Below are 19,017 nucleotides of genomic sequence, written 5' to 3' on the forward strand. Positions count from 1 at the left end.
AAAATTGATATGGTTGCACTAGACAAGCATCCATATATCCATTGTCTCCATTTTTTAGATATCTGATACAGCCTTGGAATACCTGATACAGCCTTGGAAATTTCTGCATTAATGCAACTCCTTCACCATTCCAGCAATCGGGAGTGATCATAAAATAGAAAAACTAAGATGAATTTAATTTAAATTACTGCTTTGTTATCATTCTTGATGGATGTTGTAGCATTCATGAGTATTGACTTTGGTTTAATGGCTTCCATTTCTTACTATATGATTAAATCCTGCTGTGATATTGGATGACCATTGGTTGAAATGAATACCAAAATCCTTCTCCAAATGTGTCAGCCATGTCCATGACCATTGGTTTTTTTTTCAGGTTATCATAGACTACTTTTAGTTGACATTGTTGTTGAAGGTCGTTCGGGTTATAGCAACTCCAGGTATGTACGTAGGAACTAGCATGTATATACTGCTGTTTCATTTAAAATATTATATAGTGGTGTTTTCTTTAAAATGTTATATACTGGTGTTTGATGTAAAATGTTGCATACTGGTTTCAATGAATGAGGAATTGAGTCCCTTAGGAAATGAATTGATGTAAAAAACAGAAAACCTTCTGCAGTGCTTATTTTTCCACCCACATTGTTTTTTATCAGCCAAGATAAATTATATTTATATATATTATGAGTACCAGAGGTACAAAACAGTACATGAATTAGATTGACTTGCCGGCAACATGGTTTCAAGCTCAGACTGAGATCAGTCTCGCAAGGAACCAAAGCTATGTATTACAAAGACCTACAACACCCACTGTCTATGGTTTCTACCCCCCTGAAAAGACAAATCTCGATGCTATGTTAGACGACCAATAGCTGTAGGTGAAGGCAAAGTCCTTCTCAAAGTTCTTCAGCCATGTCCATAGTGTAAAAAATAGCATCCTCCATTAACTTGTTACCATCAAAAGTTTGATTAGAGAAGATGATTTTATTTCGGTGCTGCCACACTGTCCATGTGAGGGCCAGCCACCAACTTCTCCATTGATTAAGACGAATTCTACTAGGCAAACAGAACGCGTGCTGGGAAAAGTGCTGCCACGGTTTCTGCAGAAAAGCTCCATGAATGTTGACCCATGTCATAGATTCCCACCATAATGGAAGTATTCTATCACATGTCAAAAATACATGTGCTTAATTCTCCTCAGAATTCCCACAGAATGGGCATAATGTGTCATTAATTGCCACTCTTCTCCTCCTCAAATTTGTGTTTGTTTGTAGTCTCTCCTTTAATTACCAAATATTGTCTAGTAGGGTCTATTTTCCAGATCCACTCATCTTTTTTGTGAATCTGAATACAGCTGCCAGCAACATCATTACAGAAACAATATGCCATCTCAAGGTCTCTGTCAAACAAGTGTCTTCTCCATTTAAATTTCCCTCATAATGTGGCTCATGATGTTTACAATTTAATGATCCTTTGCTACCCTGCAATGAGACACACACAGATACACAAACACACACACATAGAGACAAACACACGCAGACACAAACACAAACACAAACACACACACACACACACACACACACACACACACAGAGTCACGCACACATAAAGACACAGACAAAGACACAAACACACTGAGCCACAGACACACACAGAGACCCACGCACAAAGACACATACACTGAGTCACAAACACACACATACACAAACACACTCACACACATGGACAGACACACACACACATAAAGAGACAAACACACACACACACATAAAGAGACAAACACACAGACACACACAGATAAAGAGACAAACACAAACACACACACCCACACACAGAGTCACACACACATAAAGAGACAGAAAAATACACAAACACACTGAGCCACAGACACACACACACAAAGACACACACACTAAGTCACAGACACACACATACACAAACACACTAACACACATAGACAGACACACACACACACATAAAGAGACAAACACGCACACACACACACACATAAAGAGACAAACACACACACACACACACACACACACACACACACACACACACACACACACATACAGTCACACACACATAAAGAGACAGACAAACACACAAACACACTGAGCCACAGACACACACACAAAGACACACACACTGAGTCACAGACACACACATACACAAACACACTCACACACATAAAGAGACAAACACAAAACACACACACACACACACACACAACTGTTGATGTCCTTGTATGTTCTTGTACGTCATGAATGTTCTTGTATGTCATGAATGTTGTTATACATGCTGAATGTAATTTGCTATATAAACAACTGTTGTTCATGGTGAGTGAACCTTAGATTCCCATTTGAGACTAAATGCAATGACTCTTGCGGACAGTTTGCATTAGCCATTGTATTTAATCTTGAATTATCTGTTTGGACAGTTTGGGGAGACTGGTATTTTTATGTTAGATTCATTCGCGAAGGTTATTATTATTTTCATTAATTTGATTAAATTTCGGTTCACTGCATTTCAAGTTGTTCTCCGAGTGCATACTTGATTATCGGGAAATTCATTTGACCGATGTCATGTCATGTACTTGGAGAACAATGCGAAATGCTGCCAAAATTTAGTCAAGTTTTTGTAAATAATGGTAACCTTGACGATTGAAGCTAACATAAAAGATAGTTTTCCTAAATGGGATAGGCCCACACCTATAAATAAAAAAGTGAGATTTTCATGCATGGAATTGCGTAGATGGATCGAAGTTGGATGAATGAAAGTCGCATGAGCCCAGAATATGAGGATGGCGTCGAACAGTTCTTGCAATTTGTTTCAGAAAGAGGTCGACCGAATGAAGAAGGAAAATATTATTGTCCTTGCATCAACTGTTTGAATGGAAGACGACAATTACTCAATGACATACGGGACCATCTATTGTGTGATGGGATTAAGAAGAATTACACAACGTGGATATGGCATGGTGAAGTGACAAACATGCAGAGTGGGTCCCAATCTGAACCGTTTGATGTAGAAATGGGAGATCGGTTAGAGGACATGATTCGTGACCTTGGACAGAAGTCTTTCCAGCAAGCACACGCCCCTGTGTATGAAGGATTGCAGAGTGATTCTAAGAAGCCTTTGTATGCAGGCTGCAAGAATTCCTTAACCCTGTTGTCTGCTGTGTTAAGTCTGGTTAATGTGAAGGCCAGGTATGGGTGGAGTGACAAAAGTTTCACCTCACTGCTTGAGGTAGTGCACAATCTGCTTCCAGAGGACAACACATTGCCTAAAAGTTACTATAAGGCGAAAAAGATATTGTGTCTGATGGGTATGGAGTATCAGAAGATTCATGCTTGCCCCAATGATTGCATACTGTACAGGCATGAATTCCAAGAAATGTCCAAATGCCCTATCTGTGGGACTTCACGGTACAAAGTCAAGGATGAAGAGGAAAGCAATTCTGATGAAAACTCCAACAAGGGTCCCCCAGCGAAGGTTTTGTGGTATCTTCCAATCATTCCAAGGTTTAAGCGTCTGTTTGCTAACGAGGATGACGCAAAACACCTTACATGGCATGCAAATGGAAGGATTTCTGATGGAATGGTCCGTCATCCGGCTGATTGCTCCCAGTGGAAGAAGATTGATGGTTTGTATCCGGATTTCGGGAATGAGCCAAGAAATCTTAGACTTGGACTAGCCAGTGATGGAATGAATCCATATGGCACCTTAAGCACTCAAAACAGTTCATGGCCAGTTCTACTAGTAATTTACAATTTGCCTCCTTGGTTGTGCATGAAGCGAAAATACATGATGTTGTCTATGATGATATCGGGCCCAAGACAGCCAGGAAATGACATTGATGTTTATCTAAGTCCGTTGATTGAAGATCTGAGAAAGTTGTGGGACGAGGGGGTTGTAGTGTTTGATGTTTTTCGCAAGGAGAAGTTTGAAATGCGTGCAATGCTTTTTTGTACCATTAATGACTTTCCAACATATGGGAATCTCAGCGGTTACAGTGTTAAGGGTCATCATGCATGCCCCATCTGTGAAGAAAATACAATTTACATACAACTTAAACATGGGAGAAAAACAGTCTACAGTAGGCATCGCCGCTTTCTAACACCTAATCATCCTTACAGACGACTGAGAAAAGCTTTAAATGGAAGTCAAGAGTGTGATATTGCGCCGATACCATTGACTGGTGAGCAGGTATATCAGCGGGTTGAACACCTGAATATTGTATTTGGGAAGACCCAAAAGAAGGAAAAAAGTCAAATTTGCATATGGAAGAAGAGGTCCATTTTCTTTGATCTTCCGTACTGGTGTGATCTTGACGTTAGACATTGTATTGATGTTATGCATGTGGAGAAAAATGTCCGTGATAGTGTGATTGGGACGCTCCTTAACATTCAAGGCAAGACGAAGGATGGCTTGAATACCCGTCAAGATCTAGCTGATATGGGTATACGATCACAGTTGCATCCAAGGTCTGATGGGAAGAAAATTTACTTGCCCCTAGCCTGCCATACTTTGTCCAAGAAGGAGAAGATAAGTTTTTGTCATTGTCTTCGTCGGGTGAAGGTTCCACAAGGATACTATTCAAATATTAAAAGCCTTGTGCAGTTGAAGGAGCTTAAGCTTGTAGGGTTAAAGTCTCACGATTGTCACGTGCTCATGCAACAATTGTTAGCCGTGGCTATACGAGACATCTTGCCAAACAAAGTCAGGTTAACGATAACTCGCCTGTGCTTTTTCTTCCATTCTATATGTAGCAAAGTCATTGATCCAGTCATGTTTGATGAGTTGGAAAATGAGGCCGCAATTATACTATGCCAGTTGGAGATGTATTTTCCCCCTGCTTTGTTTGACATCATGATTCACTTGATTGTGCATCTGGTCAGAGAAATCAAATGTCGTGGTCCTGTTTATCTACGGTGGATGTACCCGGTTGAGTGATACATGAAGATCTTAAAAGGGTATACAAAGAATCTATATCGTCCAGAAGCATCTATTGTTGAGAGGTACATTGCAGATGAAGCCATTGAATTTTGTTCAGAATACTTAGAGAAGGCTAAAGCTGTTGGGCTTCCTGAGTCTCGGCATGATGACAGAGTGGGTGGTAAGTGTTCAAGAGGATTGCAGGTGATCACTCCAAGTGTAGAAGATTTGTTACAAGCTCACTTGTATGTCTTGAACAACAGTAATGAAGTTTTGCCATACATAATTAAGCATGAAGCTTTAATCAAACACAATAATCCGAAAATGTCAAAGAATTGGGTGTTGAAAAAGCATAACAAGACTTTCTGTGATTGGTTTAAAGATACAATCTTTACAGATGAGAATGCTTCAGAAACATTAAGAAAGCTAGCAGATGGGCCTAAAAGAAATGTTATAAGCTGGCAAGAATACGACATAAACAGGTATTCATTTTACACAAAAGCACAAGATGACAAAAGTACAATGCAGAACAGCAGGGTCACCCTAAGGGCTGAATCTCAACACTTTGCAAGTGTCAATGACGCCAATCCCTGTGTAGCTTCCATCCCTTACTCTGGGTTCATTGAAGAAATTTGGGAGCTTAATTATATGAAATTTACAGTATGTGTTTTCAAATGTAAATGGGTTGACAGCAACACCGGTGTGCGCACCGATGATATAGGATTTACCCTGGTAGATCTAAAGAAACTTGGTTACCACAATGACCCTTTCATCATGGCAGAACAAGCTAGACAAGTATTTTACGTGCAAGACCCTTGTGATGAAAGGTGGTGCGTGGTTCTGCAGGGCAAAACAGTTGGTGTTAATGTAGAAGATGATGATTCATACATGGACACCTATGTTAGTCCTTTAACCGCTCAAATCACTGGTAACATTGTGGGAGAAGAAGAAGCTGACGACGTTCATGCTAATCGAAATGATCATGATGAAGGAAAATTGATTAACATCCTCTAATGTAATTTTCTGCAGAGACAGAGGTCACCAAACCTAGTAAGTGACAGCTACATTTTTCTCTGATTGAGGCATCGGTTTTTTGTTTCAATTTGCCTCCTTAGGACTTCATCCAGCTCATGTTTGTCACCAGTTTCATCATCCACCACCCTTTTCTTCTCTGGCTTCTCACGTTCATTGTTGTTAAACCCATATTTATGCTCTCTTCCCTTCATGTCTTGTTTTATCACAACTTTAGCTGAATCTCCCATCTTCAGCATAGTTGAATCTCCTGTCTCATTCTCCAATGACACACTTTGATGGCTTGTATCTATTTTCTTCGTATGGTCTAGTGCTTCAGCTTCAGAATGCATAAAGCAATCAGAATTTTCCAGTGATCACCAAAGGCTTCTGTATCATCATTGACACTCTCCACCCTCTTTAGTTTATGCTTCTGTGTTTTCTTTCGTGCCTCCTCGTTATAAATCTCAGCTTTATTCGAGGTTGCACTAGAACGATCACCACCAATCTATGCTTCTTCCTCGTCTATCAGGTCAATATGTTTCCTTTCAACTTTTGTTTTGTAAATTACAGTGTAGTTTACAAAAGCAAAGGTGAAATGAAAGATATTGAGCTGGTAAAGGAGGAACAGGAACGGATTGGTGCTGATCCTTCTAGTGGGACCTCCAATAAATCTAAGAATTATAAGGAGGAAGCACGGAAGAAAACACAGAAGCATAAACCAAAGAGGGTGGGGAGTGTCAACGCTGATGCAGAAGCCTTTGGTGATGACTGGAAAATTCTGATTGCTCTATGCATTGTGAAGCTGAAGCAGTAGACCATACGAATAAAAGAGATACAGGCCATCAAAGTGTGTCATTGGAAAATATGACAGGAGATTGATCTATGCTGAAGATGGGAAATTCAGCTAAAGTTGTGATACAACAAGACATGAAGGGAAGAAGGCATAAATATGGGTTTAACAACAATGAACGTGAGAAGGCATAGAAGAAAAGGGTGGTGGATGATGAAACTGCCGACAAACATCAGCTGGATGAAGTCCTATGAAGATCCTCCTCATTCTCAAAGAGGGGAACAAGCAACAATTTGAAGGTTGTACATTCAGGAACTAAAGAATTCAAAATAGCTAGTAATAAGAGGGATTTTTTTTTGGGATTTTTTGAGCATCAAGAGCGGCTATGCAAGAAGCTTGCACTTGAGGAGGGAAGGATATTTGCAGCTAATGAACAAGTTTCTTGACTATTTGTCCTTAAGATTTTACTGTTTCTTTTTGCTAATATGTAAATATAAATGGTATAAGGTTATTTCGTAAAAACATGGTCTATATTTACTTCTAAGATTGTTAGGGGTAAAAATGACCATGTCCCTATGGCATAGCCTTATATTATTTATATTTACATATAAGAAAAAAAAACAGTAAAATCTGAAGGACAAATAGTTAAGAAAGTTCTTCATTAGAAAATCAAATTGTTGCTCGTTCCCCTCTTTCTTTTCTGCAAAAAAGAAAATCAAATGCTGTGAAAACATGGATGAAGTCCTAAGAAAATCAATATCAAAGAAAACATGGATGAAATCACAATTAAAAAGCACAACTACCTATCTTTCAGAGTCCTTTGGTTAATTTGTCTTGTCTCCTTATGTGGTGGGGTTTTGTTTAATAATGTTATACTTTTGCCTTCCAAAAAAAACTTATGACTAATCCTCTTTTCATTAATCCAATTTTGTATATTATTGTATAAAAGATCATGGGTTCTCCACCTGCATCCACTACTCCTCCTCCTCCTCCTCCTCCTCCTTCTCCTCCTTCTCCTCCTCGTCCTCCTCCTACTTCGGACGCATCGGCTTCGACGTCTGCCGTGAAGCGGACACGCAAAGCCTCACGCCTACGATCGTTGTCCACTAGACCACCTGGTGTTGAGAGACCAGTGATGCATGTTGATCCTGCTACAAGGAAGGCCGACGGTCCCCACAAGAAGAAATTAAGAACATATTTGGGGATTGTGGCACGTGATAAGGTGGACATCACCTACGAGAACTGGAAGGAGGTCCCTACTGCTCAGAAGGACCTGATTTGGGAGGATATTCAGGTATTTCTCTTTTCTTATTTGATTGTGTGTAATTAATAGCCAAAAAATTTCATTATTGTAACAAATAAACTTTGTTTCATGTTGTTAGGCGGAATTTGATATCCTAGAGGCTTCTGACAGTAGGACGAAAAGGAAGTTACTACAGACCGTGGGGGAGAGATGGAGACAGTTTAAATCGGACCTCACGAGGAAATGGGCCCTTGCAGCCGATCAGAACGGTGTCGAGGACACTGTCTGTGACAAATACGACATCAGCAAGGAAAAGTGGGCCCAGTTTTGCCAGACTCACAGAGACCCTTCTTGTGAGGTATGTTCCTTTGCCATTTAAGTTGTTTTTCATATTAAGCATGATGTTGTTATACTTCATTCTACCCATTTCAAACATTATTGTCTCGTGGGGGTTATGATTATTTGGAGCAGAAGCTCCTGGTTGAGAAGACCAAGAACAAGATGCAGGAAGCTGCACAGTCAGGAAGCGTTGATGGCATCATCGACCCTCCATCCCTGGTCAGACACCACGTGAAGTGGAAGATGGCCTACACGAAGAAGACAAGGGAGATGACGACTGAGGCCGCAAAGGAAATCGCTGAGAAGATTTTAAGTCATTTTCAACTAACCATTACAATTATGTTCGAATATTTTGAGAATGCCATGTACCACTGTGTGTTTTCTATGCATGATTCGTTTGAGGAGCAGGCCACACATGGATCGTTCGTCCCCCATGGACGTCAGGATGTTCTGGCCGCTGCTATTGGACGTCCAGCGCACACTGGACGTGTCCGTGCTGCTGGAGCTGGTGTCACCATCAAGCAATACTTTGGATCAGCTCCACGGATGTCCCGCAGCGCTTCCTCCCTGCCTCCTGATGAATTACAGCAGTTGACTCAGCAGATTAGGGACCAGCTAGAGGAGTCCATCACAGAGAAAGTGACGAGGAAGGTCATGGCATCCTTCCGCCAGCTTCAGTCATAGATGCAATCTCAGGGACCTCCTGAGCCTCTGGTTGGTCCTGGTCCCTCCGGTCCTCGGATGAGCACAAAGGGGAGTTGTGTTGATCCCTCAAGAAATGATCCTGAGACAGGTGACTTTGACAGATGCGGTTTGTACATAGAAGCAGATCCTGCCCGCCTGGTTGCCGTGGGGAGAGTTTATGAGGGATCCACTCTTGTTCATAACACTCCTTTATTGCCTAGCCAAGTAAAGGTGAGTGTGGACGAGGTTAAAGATGCAGATGTTGCAGTTCCTATATCCACTGTTGAGGTTTCCTTAGTAGGGCAGGCACTTCACACCTTCCTTGCTTGGCCGACACATCTGATCAAGTCTTTATCAAACCAGGTACTTATTGTCCTTACTATATGTTTCTTCTTTTTTAAATTAATTCATTAAGTGTGCCTCAAATTTGGCTATTTAACTTTGTTTCATGAACAGGTAGTTGTGTCTCCGCCAAAACCACCTCCGAAGCCCGATCCGGAGGTCGATGATCCGCTTTATCTGATGACATTGACCATCCCAGAGCTTTTCTTGAGGCCTTATCAGGTTAGATGGGATGCCACCGTGTTCGGGGTAGTTAATCCAGATTTCCCCCTGTACATAAAGTACGAAGACCTCTCCGAAATCGCACACGGTGGTCAATGTCTCAGCATATCAGTGTTACAGTTGTGGATTCTGTAAGTCTTTATATAAAAGGCTTTTATTTACCTAAGTTATGGCTTTCAATTCATAAATATTTAACTTTGACTTAACATAAACAGGCATCTCACTGAAACATGTATGCGAGCGGGGAATTCTGATATCTATGGATTCCTCGAACCTCATTCCATTCAGAGGTCTGGGCAATCGCAGTTTGAATCTGAAAGTTACATAAAGAGTTGGATGCAGAGTTCACAACGCGATGTGTATCTTGGAGCCTACCTAAATGGGTAAGTCACAAAATAAAAAAATTTAATTAATGTTTACTAATGTACTAACCCATTTTAGGTTCCACTGCAGCGGACATTGACAGATGGTGGTCATCCTGCCCAAGGAACACTTAGTTGTCTGGTTTTGTTCATTGCATAACAGACCAGACAACTACCTTAAGGGGATTATTAATAGGTTAGTGTTCTTTTCAATACATTTGCATTGTAATACCTCAACGTAACACCAGTTTTTAATTGTTACTCATATGGAACAGTGCTATCAAGGGTCTTGATGATGCTCCACAGCCTAAATCAAAGGCTCCTGCTAGGTGGATTGTCGTCAAGGTATGTCATTTACATAAAACTTCCACTTATATATATTTCTTTATGTGTCTGTACACTAGTTGTTTAATTAATATCCAAATTTCATTATGTATTTAGTGTAATAGACAAAAAGGAACTACTGAGTGCGGCTACTATGTCATGCACTGGATGTCCACCATCATTTTAGGAAGTTTTAGAAATAATTGGGAAGCGGTAAGTTTATTTCAAACAAAATCGATTTATTTATAATTTGTATTACATTATTAACTTAATATGATTTATTCAATCATGCAGTATTTTAACGACCCTAGACCATTGGAGCCTGAGAGATTAAAAGCATTGCGGATCCAGTGGGCACAGTTTTATCTCTGAGTTAGAGATCAGGCCTAGGATTTAGGGACATTTTTTAACATTTTTTACATTTTTTACATTTTCTATGTAACATGAACATTGAATTCATTTGTTGATTGTTCTTTATCATATATAAATCTTCTATTTGATGTTTATTATCATTAAAACTGTTTGAAAGCAGAATAAAATGTTTCTTTGCTGTGAATTGGGCCTCCTGAAATTGCATTTGACAGGTATAATTTTGGGTTTACTGTAAAAACAGAAAGTATATATAAAAAAAAATATTTGAAAACAACATCGGTTACTAACAAAAACCGATGTTAATATCATTACCAACATCGGTTATAATACAAAACCGATGTTAACGTTTGTATATTAACATCGGTTTTTGGGGAATAACCAATGTCAGCGTTTGTATTTTAACATCGGTTATCTGTAGATAACCGATGTCAACTAGTGTATATTAACATCGGTTAATTATAAATAACCGATGTGAATATTTGAATATTAACATCGGTTATTTATAGTTAATTGATTTTATACACAAAGAACTACACCAAATAAGTGTATGCATCATCAACGTTGACATCGGTTTTCTAGAAAAACCGATGTTAAGGGCATATATTAACATCGGTTTTTCTCGAAAACCAATGTTAAACTAACATATTAACATTGGTTTTACTGGAAAACCGTTGTCAACGTTCATCATGCGTACACTTTTTTTGCTGTTGTTCATTGTGTTTAACATCAGTTATTTAAAGAACCGATGTTGTCATATGTATGTTAACATCGGTTCTCCAAAACCGATGTTAACATTCATACATTCAACATCGTCACTTTCAACATCGGTTTTAAAATCGATGTAGAATGTTCTAAATAACCGATGTTGAAAGTGTATTTTCTAATAGTGATGTCTTCTTCTATTTTGGTTACTGGTTTGTTAAAAATAGCCAAAATTTCTATTAGGTAGAATCGTTTCCAATAGTTGGATTGTGCTAACACCTTTAGCACATCTTCGTCATTTTTCAATTCTGTTATTTCATATTCAATTAAATTTTTTGAATACTTAGCATGACCTGGTTGTCAAAAGAACAATCGTCTGACCAATTGTGATCCGTGAATTCCACAAGGAGGAACCCCTATAGGTGCAACTTGCTTGATTAAATCCATGAGTTTGTCCATGCTACATCCCGAAGGAATGCCAAATCTTATTGAATTTGTTCCAGTGAAGGAGTAACCCAAAATCCCACCTTGGCGTGATATGTTCCACTTCCCGTTGTAATACATAATTGCATCATGAGTAGGAGTGATAGTGGATTGAAGCAGGTTGAGTATAGCATCTGGTGTTCTATTGATGGTATATAATAATTCTATAGGGCCAACACACGAGTATTGCTCATTGCGCATTAACATCATGTAAACATCATCATCATTTTTCAATTGTAGAGATTGAAAAAAATATTATTGACCTGCATCTATGAATGGTTGTCGGTAGTAGATTTCATCCCCTAATTGATCGTTGGTTAGCTGAAGGGTCTTGTGCATTTTACACTTGAGTGTATCAAAAGAACAGTCATTAGGAATTCGCATTGGTGTAGGAATGGAACTTTGAACATAAACACCAGCTTGTTGTGAGTGATTGATCCATTTGGAAAAATGAAGGCCAATCTTGAGTTAGCAATGGTCTGGCTGCTTGTTTCTCCCAAAAATGACATAGTAATAAGATTGAATTTGGTTTATGAAGGTATGTTGTGTGAAATTGTGCATTTATATTAAGGGTGTTTTGTGTTATTTATAGTTGTATGAGCATTTTTCCACGTTGATGTGTACTAGAATCTTATAAGGTTAGAGTTGTGTTCCTGCTAAAGGATTCTCTAGAATCCAATGTTTCTTTTTTCTTGGTAACTGATGTAGCATACGTCCATTATAATTTTCAGAGTGAAAAAAAAGATTCTGAGTTATCCATTTTATCTCAATTTTGCAGGTGGGACATTTAATTTTTCAAAGACGTGTGCAAATTGCAAAGTGTTGTCAATTTGGACGGTGATTTTTCCCATGTAATTAATGCAGTAGACGTCCGTGATAATTTTTAGAGTGAAAAAAAAGATTGATTTGTCCATTTCATGTCAGTTTTGCTAGTGAGACATTTAATTTTTTAGAGACATATGCAAATTGCATAGTGTTGTCAATTTGGACTGTGATTTTTCCCTTGTAATTAATACATCAGATGTCCATGATAATTTTCAGAGTAAAAAAAGAGATTATGAGTTGTCCATTTCATGTCAGTTTTGCTGGTGAGACATTTAATTTTTTAGAGACGTATACAAATTGCGGAGTGTTGTCAATTTGGACTGTGATTTTTCCCTTGTAATTAATACAACAAATGTCCATGATAATTTTCAAAGTGAATAAAGAGATTATGAGTTGTCCATTTCATGTCAGTTTTGCTGGTGAGACATTTAATATTTAGAGACGTGTATAAATTGCAGAATGTTGTCAATTTGGAGCAGTGATTTTTCCCTTGTAATTAATGCAACAGACGTCCATGATAATTTTCAGAGTGAAAAAAGAGAATATGAGTTGTCCATTTTATGTCAATTTTGCTGGTGAAACATTTAATTTTTTGAAACAGTGTAGTGTAAATTCCAAAGTGTTGTGAATTTTGACAGTTATGTTACCTTGCCACCTACTACAATAGAAGTGGGTAAATTGAAAATTGCTAACTTAAATTTAAACAAAAAATTTATTTCATTACGTAAAGTGATCACTGAACACGGACATAAGACACTACATGAAATCTCAAAGAAAAAATAACTAAGACATAAATGATTCATAGATTACCAATCCCATTTGAATATTGTTTCGTGGGATGGAGAGATGGTACTTCCTTCGGGCTCAGAAAAGAAGTCAGTATCACTATCATGGTTTTTGACCCAACAAGTCTCGTATTCATTTGATAAGTCCTCAAGATAGGAGGTTGAGCCATGTTGGTTGCTTGGTGGGTTATTATTGTCACAAATTATGGAAAATAACTCCATAAATGGTACTGATGAGTTGTTGTAAAAAATGTTGAACATTTGTCGAACATCAGCATCGTCTTGCTGAATAAAAGATGTATACATATAACGTTGTCCTGACTCAAATATAGGGCACCAAAAATGGAGATGTTGGATATGTTGTTGTGGTTCAATGTTTAATTTTTGGTGAACAAGTTCAAGCAATTGTGTAAAGGTTATGACCTTGTTGACCATGAAAGTTTTTGTGTTGTTACTAACGAAGGTGGTGCCCTCATTAGTGTTGCAGATTTGGCCCTTGTAGTAATAGTTGAGTGACACATTGTGGTAGGGATTGAGATGAAAATTTGAAAGTGTTATGAATGTCTTTAGCTGTAGTGGTATTTATAGAATTTGCTTATATTTGGGTGAGTCACTAGTTAATTGTGTATTTAGATGAACGGGTAAATGAACACTTAGCATATTTGCAAGGGTCCATAATGTGTGAATTGCAGAGTGTTGCTGGTGAGTCAATTAATTTTTTAGAGACATCTGCAAATTGCAGAGTGTTGTCAATTTGAACTGTGATTTATCCCTGGTAACTGATGGAGCAAACGTCCATTATAATTTTCAGAGTGAAAAAAGAAATTCTGACGTATCCATCTCATGTCAGTTTTACTGGTGCGACATTTAATTTTTTAGAGACGTGTGCAAATTGCAAAGTGTGTCACGAATATATTTTTTTTGGATTCTTTGACAATCAAATTATCGAAAAAGTGTGTCACTAATATCATTAATGTGTTGGACATAATTTTAAAAAAAAATGTAGAACATGGGCACTTAAGCATAGTTGCAAGGATCCAAATCATAGTTTTTTCGATTTTGTAATTCTATTTTGAGGTGGTTTCCCATGGAACTGATGCACGATATATTTTTTTGGATTCTTTGATGTTCAAAATATGGAAAAAGTGTGTCACGAATATCATTGATGTGTTAGACATAATTTAAAAAAAATGCAGAACATGGGCACTTAAGCATAATTGCAAGGGTCCAAATCATAGTTTTTTCGATTTTGTATGTCTATTTTGAGGTGCTTTTCCATGGAACTGATGCACGATATATTTTTTTTGGATTCTTTGACAATCAAAATATGGAAAAAGTGTGTCACTATTATCATTAATGTGTTGGACATAATTTTAAAAAAATATAGAACATGGGCACTTAAGCATAGTTGCAAGGGTCCAAATCATAGTTTTTTCGATTTTGTAATTCTATTTTGAGGTGGTTTCCCATGGAACTGATGCACGATATTTTTTTTTGGATTCTTTGATGTTCAAAATATGGAAAAAGTGTGTCACGAATATCATTAATGTGCTGGACATAATTTTAAAAAAATGTAGAACATGGGCACTTAAGCATAGTTGCAAGGTCCAAATCATAGTTTTTTCGATTTTGTATGTCTATTTTGAGGTGTTTTTCCATGGAAATGATTCACGATATATATTTTTTTGGATTCTTTGATGTTCAAACTATGAAAAAAGTGTATCCTAAATATAACTAATGTGTTGGACATAATTTTAAAAAAATGCAGAACATGGACACTTAAGCATAGTTGCAAGGGTCCAAATCATAATTTTTTTGATTTTGTACTTCTATTTTGAGGTGGTTGTCCATGGAACTGGTGCACGATATATTTGTTTTTGGATTCTTTGATGTTCAAACTATGGAAAAAGTGTATCACGAATATCATTAATTAATGTGTTGGACATAATTTTAAAAAAAATGTAGAACATGAATACTTAAGCATAGTTGCAAGGGTTCAAATCATAGTTGATGAAACCGTTATAGGGGTACTTAAACATATTTGATCATATTATCACAACATTTTATACTTCAATGACCAAGACGATGACCAGTTCCATAAGGCGGCGGATGCTGATATGTCGCAGATTTCTTCTTTCCTATATGATTAGTTCTCCCATGTCATGATGTTAGTGTTGTTCTATGTCAGTATATTCAATGTGAGTTGTTATAGCTAAAGAACTTTGTCCTTGTTCTCCAAACGAATGTGGTGCATTGAACTGTTGCAAAGAAGCTAAATATGATGCCGCAAAATTTGGTGTATTCAAATCGACGCCAAATAAATTGGTCATCCATTCACGGTTGGTTGTGTTAACTGACTCGCCAGTCTGGCCAAAATTTTGATGAACAGGTGAAGGAGTACAATACATTGACTGAGGATGTGGAATTTCAAACTGTGTTTGTTCAACACTTGTCCCTACAACATTATGGTTAATTGTTGTGCGTGGATCATTTAGTTGTTATGCAACAAACAATAACAGAGTAGTGTTTTTTCTATACCATTCCATGTACGCTAGTGTATGTGCCACTATTCCTTTAACCCATTGCCCAATTAAAACATCATTACGTTTGTTTTTCTAGATATTAATCCACTTCTCATGATATTCCATCCAATCACTGTAATGATTGTCTCGCATGCCAATTTGGTGAAGTCGATCAAGATTCATAGGATCAACATGGATATCTTGTTGTAGTCCAAATTGTAGCTTGACCCAGTTTGTTTGATGTCATTCCACAATCGAGAAACAAATAATTGCAGTAGATGCAGACCAAATCTCCATGTCTTTGTATGCATGTCTCAGTAGGTATTATTCAAATCCTCTGTATGGGACTCAAGAAAACTAAAATATATGCAAACAATGCAACATTAGTAAATGTTAATATGTACATATTGATGGTTCAGTTCATGATAGTATTATACCTCATGGCTCTCTATATGATCTATACGAGATCTATATCTGACCAAGTCACCATGAGGTGTGACTCATGGTTTGGCCCTATATTCTTATCTACCACCACTCCATCTGAAATGTAAAACATACAAAACCAATATTCATTGTAATGTTATAATACGCGTCATTAAATTAAAAATTTAGATTTTGCTATATGTAAATAACCTTTTAGCCCGTGGATAAGTTGTTTCGGGTTGTGGGACTCTTGGTGCAATAAAAGGCATGCGGTACCAGGCCATGACTGTAATAGTGTGGCACAACCACCCATAACTTTATCAACCTCTGATGATGCTCGATATACTTCTCTATACAGTTTTGCTAAACAAGCCGAACCCCAACTATATTTTTTTTATGTTGTTCAAATCACGTAATAGGTTCAAATACATTAAATGAACTCTATTTCTAGATTTATCAAGAATTAAAGCATCGCCAATCATGTACATTATGTAAGCTCTACACCTGCATTGTAGTTGGTGTGTTGTTGGTTCTTCCCGGGACTATGGTCGCTGCTCAAACAAAATCTGTGTTTGAGGGAGGAGAAATCGTACCGGGCAAAAGAATGTTTAAACATGTCTTTTGGTCATTTGGTCCATGCATTAATGGGTTTGCATATTGCAAACCTATAGTACAATTAGATGATACATGGTTTTACGGGAAGTATGTTGGCACACTATGATAGCCACAACACAAGATGAAGCTAACCGTATCTTCCTGATTGCATACGCCATTATAGAAGAGGAGACAACTTCAGCTTGGGGGTTATTCCTAAAGAATTTGAGAAGACATGTTACTCCACAAATTAATATTTCTCTCATTTTAGACAAACACCCCTCGATTATAAGTGCGCCTACAACAACCCAAGTAACTTATAGGTTTAGGACACATCCCATTTCTTTTGCATGTGCCACATTGCACAAAATTTTGTTCGTGATAACTCAAACTGCAAACATTTAAAGAAACCACTCATGCTGGCTAGTGAGAATCTATTTTATTGCTTCGTTAAACTTTACTTTCAATCAAATTTCATAACGTAATAGATTGATTGAATATTTACAGGTTATGCATACATGGAGAAGATGCACTAGCGACATCTTGGGGATATCCATGCGAATAAGCCAAGTGCAGCTGAATGGCTTGATCAATTGCCCAAACAAAATTGGGTATAATGCTTCGATAAGGGGAAACGTTGGGGACATATGACTACCAATTTGTCTGAGTCTGTTAATTCCATGTTTAAAAACATAAGACATTTGTCGGTGTCATTGTTGGTTGAGGAGACGTACTTCAAGACCGCACAACTCTTTGCTATTAGAGGTCGGTCAAAAAAATTAGGCAATGATCAACTCGGCTCATAGTATTCTGAAGTCGTCTCTAAGGCAATGAGTAACGGTCAACAAGAATCAAATACACACATTGTAAACGAATTCGACAGACACAATCACACATTTATTATAACAGAGACTCAATCCCCACTTTAAACACCCAGACCACTTGAAAGGTTGGTTTAGAGTAATGTTGCAATCCCAAAAGTGTGGTTGTGGTGAATATCAGGCTAAATACTTACCATGTTCTCACATCATGGCTGCCTGTAAATCTGTCAATGTTAATCCCATGAACTATATGTCACCGCTATTCACTTTACAACACATTTTGCACGTCTACGACAACTCCTTTGGTTTAGTGCCACATAAATCAATGTGGCAAGAATATGAAGGAGATAAGTGGGGTCCTAATCCAAGGAGAAAGAGGACTGCAAAGGGTCGTCTCGTTTCACCAGGTGTTTCTAGTGAGATGGACGGAGACGAAAATAAACGAAAAAGTAGAAAAAAAATGTTGAATTTCCGGCAACATAGCCATAACAAAAACAATTGTCCTAACATATTTTCATCTTAAATTTTTCTTTAGCCAAATGTGATTGTTTAAGTATTTTATTGATAATGTAGTATAATGTTCTTCTATAAATAAATTGTTAAACAAAAAGTATTATCATTTTTAAATAAATCTAATGACATAAACAAACAAATTATATTTAGTAAAATAATAATATTAAAATTTTTAATTTTTTTTACTAAAATAAATATATTATTAGACAAAATTCAGAAGTTTAATATAAAGTGGTAAAAAAATACCCACAGAGGGGACCTTATCAGCAAAACCAAAAGCCTTTACAGCAACAAAACAAATAAAGTTGTCATTCAAGAATTTGAGTAAACACTGAACTTTAGAGAGCTTGAAGCAAAGACAAACAAGAAATTATAAGCCAGAATACACAAACTGTAAATTGCCCCATGCATTACAGAAGTTTAATATAAACATTTATCGAACACACAATTTTTCTAACTCAATTGGAAGGAGAATATTATAATTTTTATTATTATATTAATTATGCAAATGATGAATCCCGTTCAGCAGGAAGGCAGGGGAAAAAAGAATAAAAACCTGACGTAACAACAGATTGAAATAATCTATAATCAAGCCAAGATGTTAAAAATGGAAATACACATGACCTGAGACCTTCACATGATGGAACGTCTTAAAAAATTTCAGGGATAGAAATTAGTTTGTCATTTGATTGATTACATTACATTTATTAAAGAAGGTATCA

The sequence above is a fragment of the Glycine soja genome, chromosome 2, assembly GCF_004193775.1.
Source record: "Glycine soja cultivar W05 chromosome 2, ASM419377v2, whole genome shotgun sequence".
NCBI classification, from domain to species: Eukaryota; Viridiplantae; Streptophyta; class Magnoliopsida; order Fabales; family Fabaceae; genus Glycine; species Glycine soja.